The sequence below is a fragment of the Drosophila sechellia genome, chromosome 3R, assembly GCF_004382195.2.
Source record: "Drosophila sechellia strain sech25 chromosome 3R, ASM438219v1, whole genome shotgun sequence".
NCBI lineage: Eukaryota > Metazoa > Arthropoda > Insecta > Diptera > Drosophilidae > Drosophila > Drosophila sechellia.
The window spans coordinates 204,790-220,554 of record NC_045952.1 but is presented as its reverse complement, the minus strand read 5'-3'; positions in this window follow the sequence as shown (position 1 = coordinate 220,554).

Below are 15,765 nucleotides of genomic sequence, written 5' to 3'. Positions count from 1 at the left end.
CTACCCAGTAAATAATGGCGAAAATGTTTCTTTGCTAAACCACTGCGACGCGCTTCCTTCCATCGCTGCACTTAAAGCCATAACTAACGCGCTGCCTTTTATAGTTGATTCAGCCAAGATAATATTTGCCGTAGAGCACCACGCCGTTGCGTCTGCGTCATCAAGGTCCGCGTTGAATTTAGGTAACACCACAGTATTTTTGTTTGTTGTTTCGGATGCCGTTGATTGTATTGCTTTAACAAGTTCGATCAAGTTTTTATTTTGCATTTCCATTAAAACGCGCCACGGCCCATCTATGGTGTAAGGCAGCGAGCCCATCCCACTTCTGATGTCGGAGCACAATTATTATTCTCCATTTCGCGCAGCGAGTTTCGAACGCACCGAAGTTATACACACAATCAATTTGTGTCACTCACTTCTTCTCCGTGCTTTCCTTCGAACCACACACGGCGACAGCGACCACACGCTGCCGCCGCGCGCTGTAACGGGAGATGCCAAAGCTACAAAAATACAGCCGACCAATAGCAACGCAGTATGCAATAATGTAATATGATGAAATTCCCCGAACTGATGAAATTACTGTACTTCTGGAATATTCTAACACACAATACAATATGATGACATACCAATGATTTCCCCGAACTGATAGAATTATTATTCTTGTGAAATATTCTAGCACATCCACCAGCTTACAAAAGTATGCGCCGACATACACATATAGAAAAAAACCAAACCGCACAAATACACTGACTAGACAAATGGCGACTCACTTCGAGCCGATCAAAACTCTGTACAGGTTGTCTTAGGCTGACATTTCTTGAATAAAAACGTTCACCGAAATTGTTCGTGTTTCGATTTAAAGTTGTTTCAGCGTTGATCTTTGTCTTTGTTATTGACGGACCTACCGCAGTCGGTAGGATGATACTAATTAATGCGATATTTAACAAATTCAATTCTCTGTGTATCATCCGCTAAAGAACTACAACTACAACTTCAATATCTAGCGTCGGTAAATCGGTACAGTCAGTTCAGAACCAACAACATATCCGAAACCACAAAGTGATCGTAAAATTGAAAAAAAATTAAAATTATATCAAATTTTAAGAAGACGCCTTTGAATTCACTGAGTAGTAAATCCACAAAAGATTACTCAAAACAAAGTGAAATAGCGAAGTGCAAAACACTAAATAAACGTAACTACAACGAAGTGAACTACAATAATAACCCTTAAACTAAGTGAGAACTAAATAAACGTAACTACAACTAAGTGAACAATAATAACCGTTAAACTAAGTAAAAACGAAATAAAGGTAACTACAACTAAGTTAACTACAAGAATAACAGTTAAACGAAGTGAAAACCAAATAAACTTAACTACAAATAAGCGAACAATAATAATAACAGTGAAAATAAGTGAAAATTAACCCTTTCGCGCCAAACGTTGCTTGTGAGCAATTTCTGTTTTCAGAGCTAACTGTAAGCGTGCCTTTTGTTTTTATCGCCTCATTCTTTATGATAACGGCTTTTATGTGCATACTAAGATTGAAGTCGAAAGACAAATACACGCTATCCAGTTCAACGGAGATCCTAACACCCTGGACACTTCTATCAGTCGCGTCGACTTCATCTTGGCTCTGTATCAGACCACAGATGAAAGACAAAAGTTAATAATCTTTGGACACATCGAACGGAACATCAGTGAAGATATTATCCGCACCCTCGGAGTAATCAACCTAAGCATCTGGAGCGAACTCAGGACTCCGCTTATACTTAACTACAAGCCCCAAGCACCGAACCACCAACATCTAGAAGAATTCAGGAACATACAATATCGAGGTAACATTCGTCATTTCCTCGAAGAAGACGAAAGAAAACGACAGATACTAGAAAATAATACTAACGAAACCATTCTCTATACTAGATTAATACAAATCAGCATCGAAAATCTAATTCAAAAACTTCCAAGCCAGATTTTTCTCAGAATAGTTAACTGTAATATTCCAAACCTAAGATCACTAATGAATATATTACAAGGAAAAGGTCTTTATGAGGCACCAACCTCAAGTAAAGATAACATAAAGCCAACTTCAATTCCAAACAAAATAACAACCAACCCCCAAAATAGACAAATGAATAACCAAATTATACTCTTTGTACCTTTCCAACCATTCTATAATAACGTCTATAAACCCTATCACCAAGCACATTCTCATATGGCCAGGTTTAACCCAAACCCGGTTCCTCAATATCAAACTAGACCCATTTACCCACAATCTAACATACCCATGTCACAAGTACCCAGACCAAATCCAGCTTTTATCAGACAAAATATTTTTGACCAAAACCGATTTGGACCTAGCCACACTATCATGCCCACAACATATCCTCAAAATAGGAACGTACAAACCAATAACCCAATAAAAAGACTGAGACCATCAGACAGTGGACAGTCTAAAATGGGCACATAAGGGCTAAGATACCAGGAAGTAACGTCCAATCAACCCAAAAATTCTTATAATTATAACTACTATTATCCCTGCTATCCAGAATATTTTCAACCTCAGCCTTATCCCTACCAATTGAATTATACCCGAAAATCAATTCAGTATCCCCCTTAACAGAACTACGACAATTCAGAGACAACAGAAGAGGAAATAACAACAACAAATGACAACGAACCAGATGACATTGAACAAGCAGAAAATTTTCGGCTAGTAGCCCCGTATCAAACCAATATATAGTGATAAAACATAATAATACTGAAATGAAATGTCTAATCGATACAGGATCTACGATATATATGCTCACGCGAAATATTTTTCAAACGCCAATACAAGAAACCAATCAGCTAATCCACACTAGTAATGGCCCATTAATTATTAACACACTTACGAATATACCACCTAATAACAACTTCCCTTTTGCCCAAGAGTTCTTGATCCACCAGTTCTCGGATCATTATGACATGCTGATTGGACGCAAACTGTTGTCCGAAGCCAAAACAATCGATTATAAAAACAAAACTACTACCCTATTTAACAAAATATACAAGATAAAAGACTGTAATAACATTACAGAACAGAATCATATCCGAACGGACCCTTCATTTCTACAAGACCCCACCTATTTAGAAACCTCCACACTTCAAGAAAACTTGTTCCGACTAGAATACCTTAACGTAGAAGAAAAACCAAAACTAATTAACCTACTGATAAAATACCAAGACATTCAATTTCATGAAGGTGACACGCTCACGTTCACAAACCAAGAAAAACATGTTATCAACACCACACACAATATCGCCGTCTACTCTAAAGTTTATAGTTTCCAACAGAAATATGAAAAGGAGGTAGAAAAACAGATTCAAGAAATGTTAGAACAGGGTATTATCCAAGAAAGTAATTCACCGTACTGTAGTCCCATTTGGGTCGTACCTAAAAAACTAGATGCTTCTGGACAGCAAAAGCTCCGTATCGTAATAGACTATAGGAAATGGAACGAAATAACAATAAATACCAAACATAAATGAAATATTAGGAAAACTAGGGAGGTCAAATTATTTTACAACAATATATCTTGCTTTTCATCAAATAGAAATGGACTCAGAGTAAATAGCCAAAACTGCCTTCTCTACAAAATATGGACACTACAAGTACACGCGAATGCCATTTGGGGTTAAAAATAGCATTAGGAGCTGTTCTATCACAAGACGGACACCCTGTTAGCTACATCAGCAGAACATTAAATGAACATGAAGTCAATTATAACGCCATAGAAAAAGAATTATTAGCAATAGTTTGAGCCACTAAAACCTTCCGAAACTTCGAAGTAGCTTCTGCCCTTGTGCTGGCTACACAAACTAAAAGAAACTAATTCAAAATTAACAAGATGGAAAATTAGATTTTCGGAATATGACTTCGACATAAAATATATAAAAGGAAAGGCAAATTACGTAGCAGACGCACTTTCTAGAGTAAAGATAGAACAAACATTTTTTAGTGAATCTACACAACATAGTGCCGAAGAGGACAGTAACAATTTGATCGGACTATCAAAGAAATCTATTAATCAATATAAAAGGCAAATCATCTTTACTAAAGGTCCCAATAGTACAGAAATAGAAACTTACTTCAAAAAATAAATTATACACCTTTCTTATGAAGGAATGATAATCAAACGATATCTACTCGACTATTTCTGTTCAAAAAACAGCGCTCTTTACATCGAAAGCGATGCAGATTTCGAAGTAATTCAATAAGCATATAAGGAGACAATGAATCCAAGATATCCAACAATTTTCCGAAGCATCATCTTACTAAAAAAATTTACATTCCACAGGCCCCTGGTTCATCATAATACCCCTCCTCACGTTTACAAAATCATTGAAAATCAAAACATTGATACTAATCATGGATACCTCTTATTTTCCCATAAATCAATTCAAATCCCTTCAGAATACGTACATCATTGTCTTCGCGTAAACCTTTCCGATATAACTAACCTAACCAACTATTTTAACAATAAAATAACTAATTACACTAACATTCCCCAAATTGACCTTTTATACAATAAAATGCGAAGAGAACTTGGCGGAATAACTTTACACCAGACAAATAGACAGAATTTAAATATTTATTTGGAACACTAACCCAATATGCAATTTCATCCCTACAACAGTTAACCAGATAATTAAATATGTAGAGCTAAATATCCCTACTTGGAATATAAAAAATACTATTATAGAACAAGATTGCCAAGAAATAAATTAAAATGTAACAATTAACGGCAACAAAATAATAACAATAAAACAATGTAAAATCAAAATAGGAAAAATAACGTTAAACGGAAAACATCTGAATCCCGAAATAAATCTAACACCATTGTACACACCCATTGAATTAATAAAAATAAAACCAATAGAACATAAAGACATTGTAAAAGATAAAGACATACCAAGATTATATGCGTCAAGCCCATTATAAGCATAAGCTTCCTTTTAAGGGGAGGGAGGATTGTACATACAATCTTACACATGCATAAACACATGAAACCAATTCAAATTTTTGCTTACACTTAAGCGCACGATTTGTTGTGCAACCATACCCCACAAATAGGAGACCAAGTCTACATCGCCGTGAAGACGGACGTCTTAAATTAACGTTGCGCGAAATACTGGAAGCTAAAGAAGTTGTGTCGGTCGGTGTGTGCGGCAAACTGGCAAAACCACACGGTGGAGTCGCGCCATAGTTTTGCGCGAATGGGAGCCTGTTTCAGGTAAATAGGAAATTAATTAGCTTCCGATCGTTGCAGCGGATAAAAGAGCTGACAGCGCTGCCAACTTGGCGCAGCCGGTGATCTGGAGAGTGAGACGTTTCCAGATCAACCGTGTGATCAGTGTTGTGTTGCGACAGTAGGGCGCGAAATTCAAAATTAACTTTAAAAATTAAAATTAAAATTTAAAAATTAAAAATTAAACCGTTGAAATTTAATTTAATTTAATTTTGATACTGGTTACTGGGAGCGCACAAGTCGCTAAGAAAGGGGAAAAGGCACAAAGGTCGCGTACAGACCAAATATCATCCTCTCACCGTGCTGGTGCCTAAGCAGAGGCTCTGGTGTCCGAGTCGAGGCGGAACAAACCTCAAGCCGTAAAAGCCAGATGGAAATCCGTCGCCTACGTGGTGTAGTAGGCTAGAGGTACGCAAACATAAGATTAATATAGCAACATAGTATATAAACATTAAGTGTATAAACATTAAGTCATGGTTCGCTTTCGGGTGGCATTCTCTCTGTTTCGCAACATCGACTCTGTAGCAACTAGCATAGAGGCAGATCGCTAACGGAGAGGGAGTCAGTCGAATGCTAAAGCTGGAAATGTAAAGTACCGAATAAAAAGTAAAAAGTAAAAGTACCGAATAAACTGAAGAGGCTAAATCCTGCGGTCCTGTTTTAATTACGTAAGAGGGCTTTTAGTACCCCTACAATATCAGAAGTGGGCCGATCACGAGCCAAAGAAAAAAAAAATGAATATAAGCAATGCATCGACGGCGCAGTTAAAATGGTGGTTGAGCGAAGTAAAAGAACCGACCACAGGAACAAAAAGAGAATTGATTTTGCGTGTGAATTTAACAAACGAAAATCGAAATCAATTGAAATTATTATTAAAAAGCGAGGAAGAAGATTTCTACGGAAGCAGCAATAATAATGTTCAAAAAGGAAAAAGAAATAACGCAAAAGTCGGAGAGCATAAAGACGACGAAAGTGACGGCGAAGCTGGAGATAGCAACGAAGACGGCGATGAGAAGAGCACTGTGAGCAACAACAAAAGTAACGGCGAACATGACGACAGAAGCGGGGTACGCAGTTACAAGAACAACAATGCAGACGGCGCCCGAGTTACAATCCCGTGGCCGAGGGAGGAAAGCTTCAAAAAAAACGACTGAGCAGTTTGAGGTGTGAAATGAGAATGATATGAATTCTTTATTACAAATATGTATAACTTAATAAGTCCTATAGTCCGGTGGTCCTCTTTTACAGATGGCTCCGTGGTATAGGGTTGATGTGCGTCGTCTCCTTGGGCTGGGTGTTATCCAGGAGCAACGTCGACTCTCCTGAGTGCTCAGTAAGTCCGGCTATTATGCCAGAGGTGAAGACGTCTTAGGAAGATTAGGATGGAGGGCGTGACTTTGCCCCCGTCTTTCGATGGCCTTTTGGCTCAACGAGAATGTTCAATTAAAACAATTGGTATTTTACGGCTAAGTGCCGGAGTAGCTGATCTTTATTGTTAAGGTGCAAGCTTAGAACTGAAAACAAAAGAATATGAAAAGTGTGGATCTACCCTGGCTCCAATGCATCACGCCATAAACCCATGGTCGGCAAGCCGACTCAGCATTTATGCAACATAGTTTGGTACCCGGATAAGGGGTGTCCAATTGCTGTTGCTGACCGTTCGTAGCGCAGAGCGCTGAACTCCGTTGGGGCGCGTCAGCATTGTTTATATGTGGTAACTTAGTGTTTATGTATTTTCAACGTGAATGTCTGTGCTCTTAGTTGTTAACTTATATGTACGTATCTCCCAAATATCTTCGTCAGAGTTCGTATTGGCGATCTTCGTTGAACTTTCGCTCGGCTCTCAGTTGTTGTTGGTCTCTCGTTGCAGTGCTGAGTAGACCGAGAGAGGGGGTATGTTAACTCCTCCCCCCCCCCAGTCCGAAGAGAAGGCCGTAATGGGAAATGGCCGGATCGGAGCAAGGTGATTAGGCGGCGTGTTGTTGCTATATGCCACGAACTCCAACGATATTTTGAATTTAACAGTTTTTTTTTTGAAATGGGTATCTTAATGTTAAACATGAGTGTTGTGTATATAAACGTTACATCTAATGCTAAAGTTACATTTTGTTTACTTAATTTCTATCTTATATTATTATTTGTTTCTTATGAAATAACAGTTTAGGGATAATGTTTAGTTTACTGGCTAATGGTTTGTTTACTTGTTAATGTGGGTTTTTATGTTACTTAGTTTGATAATAATATATATATTAAATAGTGCTTGTCTTTCTTCTGTTCCTGCCACTGTTTTCTAATTTTTTGTTTGTGTAACTTTTGACCTTTAGTTGTTAGGAAAGTGACGCCTTTGTCCCTATCTACTTTGTGTAGTGAAGATTTCGGTGTTATCTTGTTTCTGCGGTTTTCTTTTCTAAATATTGTATCATTAGGCTCGACTTGTACTGGTGTCTCTCTGTCCTTTTGCGTATGGGTGATTCCTGTGAAATGGGCTGTCGCGTCGTCGGTTATCTTGGTGTTTGTTCAGGCTTCTATGGAAATTTAATTCAATCTGACCGTACTCGTATGGTTTCTCGATTGTCTCGGGCTTTTGATTCCTAATGGCTGACCTAAGTGGGTCCTTTAATCCAGTTAGGAATGTATTTAGGCAGAATCTATCGTATTGGTCGCGTTTGGCCGCGAGAGAGTGTGCACTAGGGTCGGCTTCTCTAGCGAGTGACATTAAATCGCTTCTTATTTTAGCGGCTGAGTAATACAATTTTCCCATACTGAGTCCGTCCGGAAGGTTGTGTAGCTCTCTAACAAGCATTTCTTCTGTTTTCTTGCTAGAGTATAGTCGCTTGAGGTTTATTTTGATGTCATCCCAAGTAAGGAGTACATCGCAGACATTCAGTGCTTCGTCTGCCCTGCCTTTAATTTTGTCACGGATAGTTCCAAGTAAGTACTGTCCGCCTGTTGTTTGGTCCACTGATGAGGCTAACAAAAGGAGCTGATCTACTCTGTCTATGAATCTATCAAGATTGTCAGGTGGGCCTTCGTAGGTTGGTAGTTGATGTACAAGGGTTAGTAATTGTTGTAGGTTCAGGTTTGTGTTTGTTGATGAATTAACGATAGGACTTATTGGCTGGCCCTGTGTCGTTACCGGAATCCATAGCGTTGGTGGGATTATTGTCTTCGGATTGAACCGACTGGTCTTTCTCTTTAGTTCCTGTCGCTTCCCTTATCTCAGATAGACCAGATCCGCTTCTTAGCCCTAATCTGCCCCTAACTGTATTACTAATGTTGGCTTTTTTTCCTAGCATTTACACGTATTGGGAAGAAATCTGTATTTTTTGTTTGCAAATAATAGTGAATAATTATATATTGGGGTATGGTTATGATATGTGTAATAATATGTAAAAATAGGTATATTAATAATATCTTTTTGTTTAGGGAAAATTTTGGGTGTTAGGCTTGTTTTGTTTTCGTTTGTATATTAATGTAGTAATATTCTGTGATGCTATGTATATGTATCTGTTTGAATGTGTATTATATGTGTGTATTCTTTTCAAAATAAAAGAAAACCTGTATGTGTGTGTCCGTTACGCAGTTTCTTCTTATCCTTGTTTCCCGGTTCTTAGTGTATGTCGTTCTTGTAGTGCTGCTGTGCTTCTATCCACCTTTGTAGTTTTTTTTTTCGTATTTTCGACTTTAGCTGTAATACATGATTTAAATAGCTATTGAATAGAGTGTATTTTATTTTATAGGTTAGTGAACATGTGACAACAGTAGGCGTTAAGTTGGTTTTATTTGGGTTCTTTTTTTTTCTATACATATATGTATTATTTTTCTTGAATTAATTGAGTGGGTTTTTTTTTGTAGTGCGTGGTGTGCAAAAAGAATTCAACTGAATTCAACAGAACTCAACAGTGTACAAGCGAGCGCGGCGTCAAGCGTCGCGCCGCCACTCTGGCGACAGCTTTTGGCGGCAGCCAATGTACAGTGATGCGTCGACGTCGCTAGGGTTATACAAGCGGCGCAACACAAACACATACATGCTTACTTGATTTTGCCGAAGGAAACTGTATCACTGTGCAAATTTTTTAATCTTTTCTTTTTTTTTTTTTTTGTTTGTCTTTTTTTTATGATTATGATTATTATTATTTATTTGTTTTTTTTTTCATGTAAATTGATAAGTGAAAACGATACCGGTGCCTTAACAGTGATTGTTGTACACATATTCGGTCGTTAATCACACAACTCACATTTATTTTTATAACCCACTGTGAATTTGATCCCGTTGCCCTGGAGGCGACTGATGTCCAAATTCACCTCCTGCGCAGCGAGTTCTGTATTTGTTAAATAAATTTGTGTTCATGTAAATTGTTAAGTGAAAACGATCCCTGTGCCTTATCAGCGATTGATGTGCACATATTCGGTCGTTAATCACACAACTTACATTTATTTATTTATTTATTTTTTTTTTTTTTAAAGCACTTGTGTAGGAGGTCCCGTTGTCTCGGAGGCGATCGATGTCCAAAATTTACAATGTAGTCTAATATTCGACTGATCTAGTTCTTTACCATTCTCTTTTCTGTTGTGCACAACGACCAACACTCAGCGGCAGCGACGTCGCTCTGTCGCCGCGCCAAACGGTTGTTCTCAGAACTATAGAGACACAACAACCGTTCGCAGTGCGAAAATAGGCTGATGTAATATTACCATAGTGATGAAATTACCATTCTTATGAAGTAACCAAAGAGCAACCAATACTCTCGCACACACCAAGCGCTTTCCGACACACAAATGGTAACCATACACAGTAGTTTAAAATGTCAGAAAAAAAATTTTCCTCTTTTAATTTTTTTTTTTTATTATTATTATTTTTTTTGTTGTTGATTAATTTACCATTTTTATGAGTTAGGGTGTACGGATGATCCCGGTGCCTTATCAGCGATTGATGTACACATATACGGTCATCACACACAGTAACTTGTTGGTATAATTGTTGTAAATTGTCCCGCACAAGCGATCCCGGTGCCTTATCAGCGTTTGATGTACATATATACGGTCGCCTGTGAAGCAATTTGAACTTGATTTCGTTTGTTTCCTTTGTTTTTTACTTGCACTTGTACGTTATTATGTTTCAATACGCTTTATCCAATTCCTTTCCATTTCACCACTCACTAATAAAATCCCTACAACCACTGCCGTCACATGTTCATCACCTCTTTAGAATTAGAACGATAAGCGTAGTGGGCATTGTTAATCCCTTGTCCGTTGACCGGCTGCGCCAGTTACAATCCCGTGGCCGAGGGAGGAAAGCTTCCAAAAAAACGACTGAGCAGTTTGAGGTGTGAAATGAGAATGATATGAATTCTTTATTACAAATATGTATGTGTATGTATCTCCCAAATATCTTCGTCAGAGTTCGTATTGGCGATCTTCGTTGAACTTTCGCTCGGCTCTCAGTTGTTGTTGGGTCGGTGTTGTCTCTCGTTGCAGTAGACCGAGGGAGGGGGTATGTTAACTCCCGCAACAAAAACAGCGGCGACGGGAATAGCGACGAAAACGAAGTTTGCGGCAGCGAAGACGGCGACGAAGATGGCAGCGGTGAGAAAAGCAACAAAGAATTTGGCGAGAATAAACGAAATACAGTGGGACAAGCTGTGCAAAATATGGATTTATTATTGCGTATGGCAACCGATGCACTAAATGAATTTTCGGGAGATACATGTGCACGCAATGGATCCTACAGGTGAAAAATATAGCCAGCGTTTATGGAAGGTATGTAAGATAAAAGGAAAAGCATGCATGTGATCCAGATCCAGAACGTGTATTGCTATATAGTGTATAGCTTATATCAATGTTTGGTGAGAGGAAGTCGAAGTTAGAAGCAAGGCGAAAATTTGAGGAACGTAAATGGACAGGGGGCGAAAGATTTGTTGCTTATGCAGACGATAAAGTGATGCTTGCACATGGAATAAAAATGGATGATGAAGAATTGGTGGCGCTCCTCATTGAAGGTATTCCGAATCAAATGCTACGTAACCAAGCCCGTATCCAATGCTTTGAAGATATCCAGCACATAAAGCGGGCATTTGCGAAAGTGAAACTACCGAAAATGGATGAAGCAGACAAGAAGGTGGCATCGGTGAACAATAATAACAGCACACTCTTGCGTTGTTTCAATTGCAATTCGAAGGGAAACAGGGCCAAAGAGTGCAGGAAGCCAAAGTGCGAAAAAGGGTCATGCTATGCCTGTGGTGAGATGGGGCACTTTGCAGCAAAGTGCCTGAAAAACAAGAATGGGGATGAAAACAATTACGTAAGATATTTTGAAATTAATTTTATGGACAATTCTAAATCAAAATGTATTACAGCATGCCTCATAGACACGGGAAGCCCCATTTCGTTCATAAAAATTAGTAAAGTACCTAAAGATGTTATTGAAGTAACAGTTTTAAGTTCATTTTACGGATTAAACAAAAGTTCCTTGAAAACATATGGAAAAATATTGTGTTACGTTATAAAAAATTTGAATAAAATACACTTTAATTTAATAATAGTGGCAAACGAGTCTATGAGTCATGATGTAGTATTGGGAAGAGACTTTATGGAAGCATGAAACTTATGCTTGAATCTGGACACCACCTACAGTGGATAAAATTGGAAGTCCATGTAACAAGAAAAGCGATAAAATGTTAGAAGAAACAAATATGTACAACAATAGTAAAAAAGTTAGCGATAGTGTTAGTCAAGGTAGTAGTAAAAGTCAAATGATTAGTGACAAGGTTAAAAATAAATTAGAGAAAGCTGTCAATGCTGAAATAAGCACAGCGGAGAGGGAAATGCTTGAAATTAATGACTCAATTGATTACAAAATAGGTGATCAGGTGGATCATAATATGAAATGTCAATTTATTGAGTTGGTAGAAAACTGTTATGTTAATAAAGAAAGACCGAATGAACCGGATATTCGGAGTGAAATACAATTAAGATTAAATGACCCGAAACCGTTTAGTTGTTCTCCTAGAAGATTAGCATATACTGAAAAAGAAAAGCTGCAGATTATCTTAGATGAGTATCTAAAAAACGGAATTATTAAACTGAGTGATTCTGAGTATCCATCTCCGATAGTGTTAGTGAAAAAGAAAACAGGAGACCTAAGATTATGTGTTGATTACAGAAAACTTAACAAAACAATGGTCAAAGATAATTATCCTTTACCATTGATTGATGATTTGTTGGATAGATTAGTAAATAAATAGTAAATAATAAGGAATCAATGAAATATACATCTTTTATGACGCCTTTAGGACAGTTTGAATTTTTAAGAATGCCAACGGGGCTGATTAATGCACCGGCGGTCTTTCAGAGATTTATTAATAGAATTTTCGAGGATATGATAAGGCAGGATAAAGTTATTATATATATGGATGACATTATGATAGCTAGCAAAGGAATTAAGGAACATATGGAAGTACTTAGGGAAGTTTTTGACAGGTTGACGAGAAACAAATTAGAGCTGAGAATGGATAAATGTGAGTTTCTGCAATCGAGTGTACAATATTTCGGATTTTTAATAACAAGTAAGGGAATACAGGCCAATGACAAGGGAATAGAAGCAATTAGAGATTTTCCAGTACCAGATACGGTGCAGGATATCAGAAGCTTTTTAGGATTGTGTTCATATTTTAGAAGATTCATTAAGGGTTTTTCAACGATTGCAAAACCTTTATATGACTTATTGAAGAAAGACAAAGAATTTTCGTTTGAAGAAAAAGAGTTAGAATGTTTTGAGACAATTAAGAAAAAGTTAGTGGAAGATCCAGTGTTAGGGTTATATTGTTATAAGGTTGAAATAGAGTTACATACTGATGCAAGTGCACAAGGCTTTGGTGCAGTGTTATTGCAAAATGGCACCTTATATTTTATTACTCGAAAGCCACAACAAAGGATGAGGCCAAATATCATAGTTTTGAATTTGAAACATTGGCCATCCTGTATGCATTAAGAAGATTTAGAATCTATGTACAGGGAAAGAGATTTAAAATTGTTACGGATTGCAACGCATTAACTCTAACGTTAAATAGAGTAGAATTAAATCCTAGGATTGCAAGGTGGGCATTATAACTATTAGAGTACGATTTTGAGTTAGTTCATAAAGCAGGAAAGCATATGCAGCATGTGGATGCATTGAGCAGAAATACGAACATATTAGTGATAGAAACTAATAGTTTTGAAGATAATTTAATTATTTGTCAAGAAAAGGATGAAAAGTTTAAAGATAGTGGAAAAAGTTAGAGAAAACGGAAAATAAAATTTTTGAAATGAGAAATGGTGTACTTTATAGGAAGGCAAATGGTGGAAGATTGTTGTTTTGTATACCAGAAGAAATGGAAGAAAATATGTTATATAAATATCACAATGAATTAGGTCATTTAGGGAGAGATAAGGTTATAGATGATATTGTTAAGACTTATTGGTTTTCGAATATGAAAGAAAAAGTTGTTAGGCATATAGGAAATTGTTTGAGATGTGTGGCATTTTCACCGAAGTCGGGAATTTTCAGCCGATGACGAGGTAGAGCGGTCTGTCGGTCTATCTCCAGCTGTTGTCGTTAGAGGTAGCGGGGCTTCTGTCGGAGCTAAGAGAGCGGGAGAGCAGGAGCGCGAGTTACCGGTCGTGGGTTAGGGTAACTATGTTTCATAGTAGTATTGGTTATGGAATGTTTAAACTGTTCTAATTAAACATGTCTTCGTTGGTTGAAGTGAACAAAGCGAATGAATTGACGACGTCGACGTGTCACTCAGTGTGGCCGTTTGTGAAACGTCAAAATATACCGTCGTGTCACCTGGCGATGACCGGTCACACAGGCATTCTGTAAGTTGTGTGTGTTGGTGCTGCTCAGAGTCCCGGTTGATGGCATAGGCGTAGTACGGGAAGTCTGCAGGGGAACACTGAAAGTGGTAACTCCTCCCCCCTAGAACGTCGTGACGGCCAGCGAGATGGAATGCTTGACGGAACGACTTGCGGTGTAGCTAGTGTACTTATAATTAACATTAATATTGTAGTGCTTATATGTATATATGTTCGTGTGTGTTTTTTGTAATAAATATTATTATTATTTACATTAATAATGCTTATCGTGTTGTGTGTTCTATTTATATTTATATTTATTTATTATAATTTGTTTGTATTTTATATCTTTATTTTATTTATTTTATTTTGTTCTAAACTGTTTGTCTATCTTTAAATTTTCTTTTTATTTTTCTTTATGAACTTTTTGTCCTTTTTTCGTTTCAAAAGTTATTCCGTGGTCTGTTCTAACTATATGCTTAGAAAATCTTGGCGTTATCTTATTTCTTCTATTTTCTTTTCTAAATACTATATCTTCTGCTGTTAGTGGTAGTGGGTCTGTCCTTGTTTCATTCTGTTTCTGATTTCTTCTCCTTTTTAAATAACTTAATCGTTGCGTTTATCGTTTCTAACTTTCTTCCTCAATATCGATTTTAGCTCCTACTTTCGTTAGGAAATCCATTCCTAATATTCCATCAAAAAATGGATGAAATTTAAATATAAGAAATGTAAAGTCTCCCTCTTGTTTAAATTCATTAAAAGTCTTATACGTAATTTTATTATGAATATCGTGTGTATTCAGTACTGTTCGAATTTGTACTGGGTTTCTAAGTGATTGTTGAGTACCTTTCTGAACGAATTCGGGGCTAATTATAGATATAGTGGATCCCGTATCAATCAAGAATCTCACCTGTCTACCAAATGGTGAATTTATCTGGACATAAAGGAGTTCCTTTCCGAATCTTGATTGTTCGGTATAGTGTGTGGTTCCGAGGCATTTACTGAAAAATTTTCAGTTTGATTAGTGTTGCTAGCTTCTGTGTGAAACATATTGTTGTATCCACTACTGCCAGATTGTTGGCTCCTGGTAGAATTAGTACCATTTCCAGATCTAGTTGATCCTTGATAATTCCGTCCTCTGTCCGAAGAACCTGAAAACCTTCCTCTCTTTTGGTGTTGTCCTCTGTTACTATTACTATCGTCATTTGACCTGTCCCGTCCTCTCTTGTAATTATTGTTTCGTTGTTCATCGTTATTAGTTGTGTTATTGTATTGTTGTTGTTCTGAATTATATCTATTACTATTATTATATTGTCCTCGTCCACGTCCCCGTCCTCCAGGGTTGTTGTACTCATCTCTATTTCTGTCTCTTATGTAGTCATCTCTCAACTCCTTTGCTATTTCGTTAGCCTGTCTGAGAGTCTTAGGGTTTTGTGCCTTTACTGTCCATCTCAAAGGATTCTTTAAGCCTGCGATGAATTTTTGTATGTAAGTTTTTTCATACGAACTTTCTTTTATTTTTTTTTATTTCAATATTAGTTTCATCTCTCTCTAAAACTTCTAACATTGCGACTCTTATTCCTGCAATCTCCTGATATAGATTCTTAATAGCTAGTTTTTTATAAGGAATCTCGCGGAGAT